At 40.0% G+C, this 15,259-nt stretch overlaps 1 pseudogene; it reads left to right on the forward strand.

Moving 5' to 3' along the window:
- The first annotated feature begins 1,186 nt into the window (after positions 1–1,186).
- LOC115413944 (zinc finger protein 292-like) lies at positions 1,187–15,056 on the forward strand (annotated as a pseudogene).
- The last annotated feature ends 203 nt before the right edge of the window (positions 15,057–15,259 follow it).

Raw genomic sequence — 15,259 nt, forward strand, 5'->3', positions numbered from 1 at the left:
GTATCTGCAGACATCAACAGTAAATAATGGACTTAAAGTTGAGTTGAGTTGACCCAAATAGCAAAATCATTATGGCTTACATCTGGCCCAAACTGGCATGCCATTTTGCAAAGTTCTGATGCATGGGCCCTAAATGGCCCAAATAGGTAAGCCAAAATCAAACCAGAGGAAGTCAAATTCACCCAAAGCTAATTGCGGACTTCCAAAATATAGCCAGGAAAAGCCCCAAATCCCCATAATCCAGCCAAAAAGTAGCCAAAACTGACCCAAAGAGAGGCCAAACGGAGGCCAAAAATTTACCCAAAATTTGTGTTGATCATGCTTTTAAAATGAATTGGGGTTTTCTTCTGGGCAGAAATTCCCCGCTCTTTGTGCAGTGTTTGGCTTTACAGTAATATGCCAAAACACAACCAAAAAACATCCATATATGGAATAATTGTTGCCGTTCTTTAGTCAATCCTCTGGCTTGCCATAAACAGGCCATACCATCCCTATACTTGATCCCGCTCTTTGCCCAGTCTTTTGGTTAACCACACATATGCCAGAACTCAGCCATACATTGCTGGTGCCTCCATATCTATTATGGATAACCTTAATCATACCACAGTTAAGCCTAAAGGTTTTCATAATGCCAAAAGAAAGCCAAATGTATGCCATAATACTGCCAAATATTTGCTATCTGGGGAGTTAGAGTTTGGGAACTTCTGCTTTACATAAATAAAGACATTTCCATCATGAGCTGACACAAAAAAGCCAAAAAAGGGATGTTTTAAAAATCCACCTGAATGTTACAACTGAAGTGTGTGATGCTCAAAATATCCAGGATGATCCCCAGATGCTCCAGTAAACATGTCCTTCCAGTCTTCAAACAAACCCATCCCTTGGGCCTGGACCTTGGTTCCTGGTTGAGGTTTGTGTGGTGGGGGTCCCTGCCTGGAGGGAGACTGCCTTTACATACATGATCTACAGAGTGAGGTGTTCACGGACACCCAGACATGCCAGACACTCTGCTAATGAGCCTGTCACCTCCAGATGCAGAGTGCTTTTGAGACCCTGTAGGGTCACTGATGTTTTGTTGACATCGGGGGTATGTGGAGCACACTGTGTGCTCTCCCCTCCCCCCTTTTGCGTGCGCGTGCGTGTGCGAGTCTGGCAGCGTAACATCTGTGCGTACGCGGTCGTGATTGTTGTGAAGATGGCGGAGGGGGAGACAGAGAGGGAATATGACACACGGAAAGCTATCGAAGAGCTCCGAGAGCGGTTCCAGGGTTTGACCACAGTTCTGAAAGAGAGTTCACAATCTCCGTTGGAAGCCTCCCTGCATTTCTGCCAGGAGTTTTGCCAGGTTAGCCTGTTCTCCTGCTGCTCATCCCGGGCAGCCTGCAGCCCCTCTGGCTTCCTGGCCGAGGATGCGCGTCTACGTTTGCTATAACAATGTAGCTATGAAGCTAGCTGCCTAGCTAGCAGCCTGGCATTTGAAGATGGGGGAAAAAAAACTCCAGCGAGCTTTTTAGCTTGTCTCTCAGTGATGTTCGTCTCTGGCATGCATTTATTTGCAAAGTGTGACTATACACCAGACGAGAAGTCACACCTATGTGTACGCACCGTGCACGTATTACTCGTATTTTCCAGGCCAGATAGCTAATAGCAGATGAATGTTGCTAGCTGGTATGCGGGGTCCCCCTGTCCTGTGCAATGGTCATGCTGTGCAAAAAATGGATAGCTACGTTAGCGAGATTTTCCTGGGCGATTGCATTAATATGCACTGCAGAAAACACTTGTATCTGCTGTAGAAAACACCATTCAGACGTTATAACACTGCATCTCTGCAATTGTGGGAGTTTAACTTGGTGTAAAAATGGGCTACTTTTGTGAAGCTGCTTTATTGTACGGAGAGATCAATGATTTTTTTTCAAGGTGCTAGCCCAGGCCTTTTGCACTAATTAATCAGGCTAACCACATCAGCTCAGCGGAGGTATCCACACTGGTCATATAACCAGCACCATTAAAATCTGTTAGATTGATCTTTAATTTTACAGCTGCCGATCTGCGACAGTGATTTAAAAGGGAAAGTGTGGCAGTGGTCACTGACTCCATTACATCTCCCCCCCCTCTCATTAATTTACCCTGACCACGTAAATATAAAGGCGAGGACTGCATTTACCTCACACATGCCTGAGATACAGCACAGATTACTGTCATTCCATCGCGATTGTGTCAGATTATAGTTATGTTTTCACGCTACATTAACCGGGAGTGAGGAATTCATGAGCTTGAAAGTTATTTGAGAAAGAGGGGACGAGCCCGGACTGTATCTGCTGTACTTGTGTGGGTTTGATGGAGAATGGGCTCACAAAACGCACCGATGCAGTCAGCAATGAAAGTATGAAATGAATGTGAAGCATTAGTGTGTGTTAGTGTGTGGAAATGAAGGGACTTTAAATCGCAGACGGTGGTAACTTCTGAGTATGAAAAGAAAAGAAAGGGAGGATAAAGAGGGTTTTTTTCCACTAGAGGCATATGTTTATTTGATGCTTTGCAGGCTCGTATTCAGCTGAGCTATGTAATAAATACTAAATAACATGTCAGATTTTTTTCCCCACATTTCAAGTGCAGTGTAATTTTAACAGTAACACTTTTTAATGTAAGCTTTATTATACTTTTGTTGTGTTCATTCCTCAAGGACGATGAAATAAGTGTGAAACCAATGCTGTCTGCTTCCATTTTGAAGTTAAAATGTGCTCTGCCTCCCACATCATTGATAAATGTGTTTTACTTTTTACCAAGTTTGTCCATATGTAATTATTTTCCTGCAATCTTTTGTAAACTACTATTTAGACTACTCTATTATAACTTGATTTTCTCCGGTACAGGGTTCAAATTTTGTTAGCACAAAACAGGATACAAATAAGATTTTTTTATTCTTTCATTGTAAACTTTTCTGAAATCAGTGAAAATAGAGCTGGGCGATTATAGGCAAAAAACTAAATATAGATTTTTTTCAATGTTATGGATGCTTTAGTGTGTTAATCTTTTCTCTACATGACCTGAAGATAAACCTTGCCTTAAAAAGAATCTTTATTTACTAAAACTATAAGCCATAAACAACTGGAAAACACATTCACACTTAATATTTTACAAGAACAAAACTTTTTGGGAATTTTGTTGAGCAAGAAATGTCTGCAAGGGAATAATCTCATTTTGTGATTAAGGCATTTTTCTTGACTTTCATAAAGTAAACCTTAATTATTTGCATTAATTCAATATATTCCCAAGCCATTACTGAAAATAAGGTTTCCGACACAACTGCCCAGAGCCCCATGGGGCATCTTAAATGACTTGTTTTATGCTTTCAGGTGTCTGATTAAACTTAGAGAAAGGCAGTTCAGCCTTTTCACAGAGGCACTGAGATGACTTTTTGTAGCTCCCACTCTTTGGGTATCAGCTGATATGATCTGCTACTAATGTGTAGTTAGTAATCTATATGGCTCACTGGGTTCGTCAGGCATCATTCTTTCCATGTAAAACAATGTCAGTTTTGTCTTTAAACATTGCTGTGGACAATGCCAAAACAAAACATCAGAAGTAAATTAACATTAGTGAGGCATATTATAGTTTTAAAAAGCATCATACACAACAACTAAAATTGCTCTTGGTGTAGCAAAGATGAAAAACCTCCAAGTGCAGATACTTGTTGTTAGTGTAAGAGGAGATGGATGTTTTTATGAATGTATTTTGTTGAACACTAATTTAATCAGTTACATATTTTGATTATTGGTCATTATTAAATTTTTAAGTTGGAATAGTATTGTTTTCAGAGTGTAATTTTTTTTGGCGATTGTTTAAACTGGAATAGTGACAAATTACACAACATGTAAGCAGAGAATAACAGATACAGTATATGAAGAGACTGACCTGTGGATCGGTGCCATTGTCACAAAACCCGATCCAGTTGTTTGGGTCAATATCAAACTGATATCAATATGGATCAGAGCTTTTTTTCCATTTGAAAAGCTTCAACATCAAGTTCTGTGGATATTTGCATAATAATCACTAACAGTTCTTTAATGAATTAGTTTTTCTTTTTAAAGACTAACGTGTAATCGATAAACTGTTGAACCAACACTCACACAGCACTTTTACAAACTGTCATTGTTTTCTGTTGTATTGTCAGTCTGATAGATTTTGTGAATGACTATAGTTTTTCAATGGTGTCCAGGTCCTTGTGGAACATGCTGGTCGTTGGAAAACCGATGAGGATCCGCTGCCTTTGCTCGAGGTCTACACTGTGGCCATCCTCAGCTTCGCAAAGGCTGCCTCCTGTCTCTCCTCCGAATGTGAAAACGTGCCACTCCTACTTGAAAAGTTAGCACTGTGAGTAAAAACTGTTGTCTTTGCCAAATTACATGACTTTTATTTTCGCAGTATCAGTATCTCTGTAATGAACCTAAGTATGATATAAAGATGCTCCCTCATTGTAAATAATCGGTTTTCTTTTATCAGAGTTCCCGCAGGGTCTTTACAAATCTACATTTAATACCTTAAAAAAGTCTTTTAAAAGGTATTACATTTAATGTGGTAGGTCTTAAGTTATGTTGCCACACTGCAAAAAAGGCTGGTACAAAAATAAGAAAATTAAACTCAATATTGGGTTTAAAATGTCTTATTTCAAGTAAAATAATCTACCAGTGCAGTAAGAAAATTGCACTTATCAAGTTTTCTTAAATAAGACAGTATTATCTAAGGATTATAGAATGCTAAAATTCTTATTTTAGCACATTTCACGCCTTCATAGTAAGATTGTTTTATGTATGGTATACATATGTGGTCTTATGAAGATGTAATGACTCAATAGATATGTATCGGCAAAACTGCATAAAAAAGTAAATATTTCTTGAGGGCAAACAGTTCCTGTGTCCTCCATATTCATTCCCCAACAATGGAGCTTGTTCTGTCATAAATATTACTTAAAATTAGTTGTAATATCAAAGTGGGGTAGCTCAAGATGAAAATTCTGGAAGAAGTCAAATAATCTTAAGATTAAGTCTCAAAGAGTAAATAAATCTAAAAAAAAAAAAAAGATCTTTCAAGATAAATATTCCAGATTCAATTCAGTTTATTTAAATCAGATATTCCTTTTTTGTAGTGCACAAATTTGTTCGATATATTGTGTTTAAATGTGGCCAGGTAATTACTGGAAGTGAGAATCTGTTGTTACCTGGTTGAATAAAGGTAAAAATAAATAAATAAATGTGTTTGTTAAATGTCAAAGCTGCAAAGAAAGTAACATTATTCTACTCAGTTCCACCGGTTACAACCCATCAATTTATATTGAAATTAGGACCCAATTATTGCTAACTTTGCCTCCACCGGTTAGAAATGGGTTGGAACGGTGGGAATCAAGACAGAGAAAATAATTTTTTTTCCTAAATTCAAGAAGTCACAGATTTTTCCAGTATTGCCGCAAAATGGGCATTAAATTCTAAAAGACTAAGTAGTCTTGAAAAGGTCTTAAAAAGTATTAAATTTAACTTGTAGAAACCTGTAGGAACCCTGTTTATACTTTAGTTGTAATAAGTACACATTTCAGAATGATCAGTAAGCAATGCATTTTGCACGGTAACCAAGAAATTTGCAACACCACATCACAATATTACTTAAAATATGGCTCAACATGCATCCCTGGATACAGGTTTTAGATACACTGAGATTAGTAATTGCTAAGATGCATACATATTATCTGTAATATGCACTGTATTGTAGGAATAAAAGAAAACACAGCCAAATGCCAAAGGAAATTAGAATATGAAGAATTTTTAAAGAACACAGCCCACAGGAAGTACTCAGCTATTGGTTCTCTGTTCTCCTGATGTAGTTATGAAGACAAAGTCCTTGAGGCTATAATACAGAGTAGAAATGTAGGCTACCTCTTAGGGAGTGTCGACATATTTGGGATGAGGATGCGTTTCTTGAAGTGGAACATGTACACAAGTGAAAGCACCATACGAGAATCGTTAATGTCAAGGATAATAATGAATGAATTATTAAAAATATAATCAAGCTAGTATTTATTAATTGTTCTGTTTGTGCATTATTGTTTTCTATTAATAGCCTCTGAAAACATAAGTGTCTGCTTTGGAAACACCTGCTCTGAGTTCTGTCCTGTTGATAAATCACTTTTTTTTTTTTTCTATTCACAATCTGTTTTGTTTCCAAACTGACTAAACAGCACCACAGGTTGTGACTATTTATTCTTAGCCTTAATTTGTTGAAGTGTGTGCCCATCCTTGACCTAAATCTGGCTTTAACAAATGACTGTGTTGAATTCACAGGAGCTGTGCGGAGCTGCTGCTCTTACTTGCCCCAGCATGTCCCTGGTGCCTTATGGGAGGAGTTTCAGTCCTCCATGAAGGTCAGTATCCCAGGGCTGTTAGTAGACTTTTCTGGCTTATCTCTGTAGCGATAAACAGTAAAAAAGGTTTAGAAATGTACTGGGTTTCATTCAGCACTGAAATATAATCATATGGTTTTACATGTTTATGCTTGTGGGTTCTCTCAACAACAAGTTTCAAAGAATGCAATGTAAACTTTGCTGACAGATTTCACATTATCTGTTGCAGTTGGCACACAGCCTTTTGCAAGAAAGTGGGAGCACGCAGCTTTGTCTGCTCTCAGTTCTGGCACAGCAGGATGGCGTCTGGTCCAACACCACACTAAGCAGCATCTTATCCAATGAAACCCTCAAACTGAGCAAGGTTGGTTCTCTTTGGATGTGTATTGGTTTGAAGACACACACTAACTTGTTCAATTTTAATTTCAAAGTGTCTCTTGTCTGAAATTGTCTCATCCTTTTGTTTTTTTTTTTCTTTTTTAGTTCATGAATATCTTGAGTTGGAGGGTCCCCACACTCCTCACCATGCGAATAAAAGCACCTTATCAAAGTGGACAGCTCTGACAAAGCTGCTGTCCTTGCAAAGATGTGCTCAGAGTATCCGGGATACGAAGGAAAAGGGAACTTCAAACAAACCTACTTGCTTTGCATCTGCATGACAAAAAGTCAGGAGCAGCTTATGGAAGAGGTAAGGAATCATGCGCTCTAAAACATTTGTCATTTAGGGCCTGTCCACACCAGTATGGGTATTTTGAAAGATAAACATTCTGGTCTCCATCTGGACCTCTCCTCCAACACCAAAGGATGTTTATCACCTAAGCAAAATTATCATTATTTTTTTTTTTCCCAAGTGAATTTTGTTGTATATCTATATAGATAATTTAGGAAACAATTACATCGGCTCTTATATGCAGTTGTCTGGCGTTGGTTTGTGTAATGAGCATACAGCTTCAATAGCAGACAGATATTTACTGGCTTCTTTACATTTGGCTGGGTCTAGTAAGTACAGGTTTACAATGTAACTCTGCTCAATAATTCACTGAGAATCACAAGGTCTATTGCACCAATAAACATAAGCAATAGTGTGTGCAACAGTTTAATTGGAGGTTGACTGGTAGTGTTTTATGGAAAGGCTGATTGAATAATGATTAGTTGACTGATATCAGCATCGCTGTAAAATACGATCAGTTTTTACTATAAGAGTGATTAATTTAGTTTATGAATTGTTAGAATCAGTTTCCACCATAAGAGACCAGATAATTATAGAACTGAACATGAATCCAAATCATTGAATATGAAACTCACAGTGCATCAATAATATGGAACAAACTGTAAAACATCTTGGCAATTTGAGAGATTTTTTTTTTCCCCTTCAAAGTCAGTAATTCCATTTGAAAGGCCTGATATTAGCCACTAGCAGAACTAAAAATGCTGATGCTATAATTTGAAAAATGTGCTATCAGCAACATTAATGTGGCTATCGGTAACTTTAAACAAACAGTATGCAGTTGAAACGCGTATTTCATACAGCAAATCTTAAACTGGCTGTGACATATTATAACAGTACTCTTAAGTTAAACGCTTTCTAGCAGCAAATGGACTATTGGACAGGACCCAAGTGATATCACACATTCTACCATTATCTCTCTCTTACAGATTGCGTCAATAGACTGTAAAGATGCTCTTGAGATGATCTGCAACTTAGAGTCAGAGGGAGATGAGAAAGGAGCACTCTGCTTATGTTCAGCTTTTCTCAAGCGACAACTTCTCCAAGGAGATGTTTATTGTGCCTGGTAAGTGTTGGTGTTTGCTTTGTCTCAGAGCACTTAGAAAATTACTCTTACTACAGTTGTCATGGAAAAATTAATTAGATTTACTTTTTTTTCTCAAACTAAATATGTTGTAAGCTCACCATTTCTGCTTATACTTGTCATGGCTGCAGATTTTGGGTCATTGATTTTGTGTGTTAAATATGCTGTATGCATTTTGTTTCTCTTTCCAGGGAACTCACACTGTTCTGGAGTAAGCTATTAATGCGTTTGGAGTCGTCTGCTGATGCATTTCTTGGCCACAGCAAAGACATGGCTCTTCTCAGCAGAAGTGTCTGTCACATTCTATTTCTCATCAAAGTAATCCAAAATGAGGTAAACACTAGTCTCAAGCTGAAAGTACAACTGTTAGACATCGCTATTCACGTCATTGTAACTATGTTGCTGTGTCTGTTATCAGTTCCTTAATGTTACTTTTTTTCCTTCTCTCAGGTTGGAGAAGTGGGACTTCCAGTGTGTGTGGAAATGTGCATTCAGGCTCTGAAAATGACCTCTAGTGACCATAAGGAAAGCAAGTCTACTATTGCAAGACCATTTCCTGCCTCTTGCCAACGGATCTTGAAGTTAAACGTGCATGCCAGTTGACTGAGTTTCTCCTCCAGCCTACAGTTGACTCATATTATGCTGTGGAGTCTCTATACAATGAACCTGACCAGAAACCTGAGGAGGACGGAAGTCTACCAGTGCCCAATTCTTTACGCTGTGAGTTACTGCTGGCCTTGAAGACACAGTGGCCTTTTGATCCAGAATTCTGGGACTGGAAAACACTGAAACGCAACTGCTTGGCACTGATGGGTGACGAGGCAGCTATTGTGTCATCTATTGACACACTAAACGATACAGATGAACAAGATGTGGAAAGTGCACTTGGCAAACTCCCTGAATACAAAGACTTGGAGGATTTTCTGTTAACCACTACAAACGAACTCAATGAAATCACAGATGAAAGAGAAAAAAACAGAGAAGCTAAAAAACTTCGGGAGCAAGGTTTTGTTTCTGCACGCTTCAGAAACTGGAGAGCCTACATGCAGTATTGTGTTTTGTGTGACAAGGAGTTCTTGGGGCACAGAATTGTTCGCCACGCTCAGAAGCATTTCAAAGATGGAGTGTATCTATGTCCAATTTGTGCAGACAGTTTTGAAAGTAGGGAGGTTTTAGAGCCACATGTAGCATCACACGTAAAGCAGTCTTGCAAAGAGAGGCTAGCTGCAATGAAGGCTGCAAGGAAGGTAACCAAACCACCTCAGTCGCCTAAAAGCCCATCAAAAAATACAAAAGTCGCTGCCAAGATGTGCATGAGCCCAGTCAAAATTGAATCTAAAATTGGCAACCAATCTGTAGAACCCACTGTTAATTTAGAACAAACTACATCTGACACACAGATGAGTCAAGACTGTTTCTGCCCTGTTAAAAACTGTTCCAAAGCATTCAAATTTTTCCGTAACCTCATGGCTCATGTAAGATCTCACAAAGATGACGAAGAGGCCATGCGGTTTTTAGAGATACAAAAACAGAAAGTGGTGTGCCAGTACTGCAGGCGGCAATTTGTTAATGTCCAACATCTTAATGATCATTTGCAGATGCACTGTGGTACTAAACCGTACATCTGCATACAGCTGGATTGCAGGGCCAACTTTAATTCAAATTCTGAATTGCTCATGCACAGAAAACTGCATCCAGAATTTAAGGCACAGTGCATGTTCCCTAACTGTGGCAAAATTTTCAGTGAAGCTTACCTGTTGTACGATCATGAAGCTCAGCATTACCTTACCTACACTTGCCAAACAGATAACTGTGGCAAGGTATTCTACTCACAGTCTCAATTCTTGTCTCATCAACAGAATCATTGTACAAACAATACAGTGAACAACTTGCCTCACACGAATCAAATTCCTCCTATCACTCCAGATGTTCAACCATCAGTTGGCAGTGCCCCAAGCAATGAAGAATCACTTTCTGCAGTAACTTGCCTTGAACGAATTAACACAGACACAAAGGAGGCATCAAAAGCAAACACCTCACCTTGCACATCACCCGAGGTTGCTATAGAACCCATTCCTGTGAGAGTAAAGCACTCGATTGAAAGTATGCTGAATCCTGCAGCAGATACTGAAATCAAAGAACCAGAGAAATGTTACACTCCACTGACAAACCCCATTCCAGCACCAGTTGAGCTGAAACCAGCACCAGAAGCTCAGCAAACTGACTATAATATAACAGAGGGAGGAGAGATTCCCCCCGTCTATTCTGTTCCAAGTGCAACAAATCCTGTGGCAAATCAACAGGGAGATATGCATAACAATGTACAAGGTACTGAATTTCAGAAAGCGTTTCCACAACTAATTTCCCCTATTCAAATCAAGACAGAAGTTCCTTCTTCGCTGCAAGGATATCCTCCCAGCACGCCTGCTGTAACTGGCAATGAAGAGAACTTGCATTGCTGCCCATATAGCGACTGCACAAGGGCTTACAGTACAAATAAAAGCCTGTCTAGGCATGTGAAGAAACAACATCCTGAAATATTTGAAGACTGGAAATTAGCAAAGAAATATAACAAAGTAACCAAGATTACAGCAAAAAAGACACCGGGTGGATCAGCTCCACCTAGTCATCCACAGAATATAGGAAACAGGCAACCAAATCAGCCAGGACTACTATGCAACAAACCTGGAATGCAGCAAATGGATTACCCAATGGGATGTTCATCCTCACCTGCCCAGTGTTATCCTGGCTCAATGGAACCTGTGCCTATCACTCCAATGGTTAACCCAACACTGTAACCCGTCGTGGGGAAGCCCAAACAATTCTGGTGGATTAATGCAGCCAGACATGTCCCAGTCATGGTCTTCACCTCCCATGAATAACTATCCAGATGCCTTCAACATGAATGAATATCCCCCCCGCAACTATCCTCCCTGGCAGGCAGACCCCTATCAAACCCCAGCCCCCCTCCAAACTGAAAGAGATCATTCAATGGCAGTAGTACAAGGCCCAGGTATGTCTCACGCTCCTTCAGATTCAAGTTAATGTCACAGTATGTATCAAGTTCCCTTATGCTTGACAATGGAGGGCAGATGCACAATGGAGGGCATCAGTATGGACTTATGCATCCTGAGGGCGGCAGAGACGGTGAGGATGTGAGAAAAGGCAGTGAAAGTATGACAGGGCAGCTAGATAATGGAAACAGTATTTCAACAATTGACAGCCTACCTGAAGGAAGCTACCACACTCCATATGCTCAGAGTGAGAACTCTTGTCTTACCCCGAGCTCTTCAGTTGATATTCCTATGAAATGTCTGAGCCCAGAAGCTCAAGTTGCATTAAAGGCCACAACTGAAATAATTAAAACAGAGAATATGGCAACTTACGAACAGATGGATAACTCCATGGATGGCATCATGAGTCCGCACAGTATTATTCACACAGATTACCCTTATGAAGAGGATTGCCCAAATGTTGAATGCGAGGCCTCAGATGACAAGAACAGTGACCCCGACTCACTGAAAGGAAAACGCAGCAGGTTGAGCAAGCGAACCAAATGGCCAGCAATCATTAAAGATGGAAAGGTCATCTGTAGGAGATGCTTCAGAGAGTTCACAAGCACCAAGTCTCTCGGAGGTCACCTGTCAAAAACGCTCACAGTGCCGGCCATTAGATGAAATTGACCTGACCGCAGATCTGCCAACATCTTTTCTTGATTTTCTTAATGATCCTCATGTCCCTGACACAAATGGAGCAATATACAATATGTCAAATGGTGATTTCTCACAAGAATCATGTAGCTTAACCACTTTGACTGCCCCTATGACGCTGAAACAGGAACCCTCAAAATACATACATAATGGACTATTCAAACTCCTCTGTTTCTCCTGAAAACCAGCAAGAGAAAGCAGTACAGCTGGGTAATCCAGCCCTCCCTGTACCTTATCAACAAGAGGATCACTTGATGGAAATTTCACATGCCTTTCAGAGGTTGGATTTGATTGAGGCTCAACAAGAAAAGATGCAGAGTAATCTGTGCTTAGGACAAATGGTTAATCAGTGTAATACAACTTCTGGCATTGATAAAAGCAAGTTACTGATTAAAAGCGATGACAGGCCCATTGAAAAGGTGCCTAAACCTTTTAAATGTGACCAGGAAGATTGCGAGTATTCATTTATGACAAAGGAAGCCTTATTCAAGCACTTGACTAAAATGCACGATTTTTCAAATGAAATGATTGAAGAACTAAAACGAACACCATCCAAACTTTCTCCATATCCTTGCCAGATTTGCCCCAAGACTTTTACCAGAACAACAGGTTTAAGAATTCACTATGAAAAAGTCCATAGATTATCAAAAGCAGAGATGCAAAAATTAAAAATTAGTGCCCGAAATAGGTGCGCATTCAGACTTAACAAAGATCAAGTAATCACAAGCCGTGTTACCAAGGATCCCAATGCTAGTCACATGACACAGTCAGCAACTACTATAAAACAAGAACCAGTTGACATTGCCATTGCACCTCAAACAGGCAATGAAAGCATCTCAGAGGTTTCTGAAATGACAACACCTATGGAAGTAATAGGACAAAGCTTCACACATGAGGTATCAACTGTTACTCGGCTGCCATCACCACCAAACTATTTGACTGACGGTCCTGTTGGTGAAGTGGCACCGTCAATTCCTGAAAATCCTCTAGAGCAGCCTAAAGCAGCTGATATGAACAAGAGTCCAAATGTGAAATCCAGCTTGAAAGAAAAACTCAGCCCAGGCGCAAAGGACAAGCGAGGAAAATCAGATGCATCAGCGAGCAAATAAAAGAGCCAAAGTCCAGCCCTCCATCGCATCCATATCCATGTCGCCGGAGAAACCAAGCAGCTCCAAAAACACACCAACAAAGGATGACCCCCAGAAGAAAGAAAAAATTCAGAAAAGGTTGGGGCTCAAAATGTGCGACGCGGACAATGCCTACAGTCCATATAGACCATATCGCTGTGTTCATGAAGGATGCTCTGCTGCATTTACCATTCAGCAAAATCTGATTCTGCATTACAGGGCTATGCATCAGGCAACCCTGCCACCCAGCAAACCAGAAATTGAGGTTGAAAAGCCTAGTGTTACAAATGGACAGGAGAGTATGAGCAAAGACAATGAAGTAAGGTGTCAAGTGAAAAACTGTTCAAGAGGTTTCATGGGAATCACAAGGTTAGTACAGCATTACCTCTTACTCCACAAGTTACGCGCGACAAAGCCACGGCAATGATGGCCAGCATGAGTATAGGGACTTTCAACTGTGACCGGCCAGAGTGTGGCCTCCCCTTCAATTCTGTAGAAAATTACATGAGCACATTAAGAATTACCACAAAGAAATTGCCATCTCTGAAAGTGGTTCAGGTTGACCCCCACTTCAAGTGTGAGTATGAGGGATGTGACCGTGTTTACACTACAAAATCAAACCTCCTCCGTCACCTGATAAAAAAGCATGAATATGTTTATGATCCTAAAGCTAGTGATGGAAGAAGGACTAAATCAGTGGGACTCTTCCCAGGTGTTAACAATGGGAAAGAGAATGTTGAAAACAAGTTTAAAATGAAGAAGAAAAACACTAAAAGAAAGACGGAAGTCCATTGAACATTGGACTAGTTTTGGAAAGCCAACACTAAAATCCCACGAGGAGGCATCAGCCATGTGCACCAAGAAGTCTGCCTTGCAGTATCCATGCATGATAATAGGATGTGATGCAGTGGAGCGGGCAGAAAGAAGCATATTTAAGCATTACACCACTCATGGCCTCACAGAAAGATACATTGAAGACCAGAGGAGCCAGTTCATTTTTTGCAAAAAGTACTCACGCGCAAGATTCAAAGAAGCAAACAAATCAGAGGGTGTGCCAAGTTCTTCATCAGAGGAGACGGAACCGGAACTGGAACCAGAACCAGAACTAGAACCAGAAGATGTCGAGAATCCAGTGACCAGAAACCGGAGGAACCGGTGGAGAGAATAGGCCAAGAGGACACCAAGCAGTCCAATGAAGAGAATGCAGAATCTCAAGCTTCCACCTGTCCTGGAACAGAAACAGGACCTAAAAGAGGCCGTCCTAGAAAACCTGCACACCCCACACCAGCTTGTCCAGAGCGGATGCAGACTCTTAGGAATCGTTCTACGGTCAACAACTCAAGAGAGAACTCAAATCCTGGGACTCCTACAGCCCAAGAACAACGTGAGGAAACAGTTGTACCAGGGTCTTTCAAGCCATTAGGACTTGAAGACTCTTTCCTTAAGTTCTTGGAAACGTCAGAGTCAACCCACACTTCCAAACGCAAATTAAATGACAGATCTAGTTCTGAACTGCCGTCCAAAAGACAACCATCTCTCAGACAGAAATCTACGAGATCTAAATTAATTTCTGAATCTAGAGGCTATGAAAGTCTAGTTGACTTCAGAAACCCCCTTAATCTCAAATCAGTGAGTAATGTCAAGATTGTTATGGATAAAGATTTTCAGACGGTGCTGATCTTTTGCTAAAGCAGCTACAAGATATGAAGCCCATGATCCTAATAAAACGGTGGCTCTATAGCGGATCATAGCCCGAGTCTTTTTCAATTTAATCTCACTCAGGATTTGAGAAGTATGCTGCAGAATGGTTCATTTGTTAATGCATCAAATTTCCAACTGTTAACACTCACGGTCACAGTTAACAATGAAATGGCCTATTTTGTACTTTAAAAAAATGTCTTGGATGATTTTAAGTATGTATGTTAGTTATAATAACCAGGTAATCTATAGGGCATAGATTTTAGACCACGTTTGTATTTATGCTTAGTACTGAAGATGTTTTTTTTTCTTTGCTAAATGGAGACTTTTAAAGAAAACTATGTTTTTATATATCCCTATGGGATTTCAAGTTCTGTTTGTATTTATTTCATCCTTTTTCAACACTAGTAGACCTATCTGTAATATTACATGTCTTCCACAAAGTGTTCAATAAAATGTTACTGGTTCTTTTGTAAAATGTCTAGATTTTTTGTCTATCAGTACTGTTGCACCAACAACCTG

Source organism: Sphaeramia orbicularis, chromosome 22 (genome assembly GCF_902148855.1).
Source record: "Sphaeramia orbicularis chromosome 22, fSphaOr1.1, whole genome shotgun sequence".
NCBI lineage: Eukaryota > Metazoa > Chordata > Actinopteri > Kurtiformes > Apogonidae > Sphaeramia > Sphaeramia orbicularis.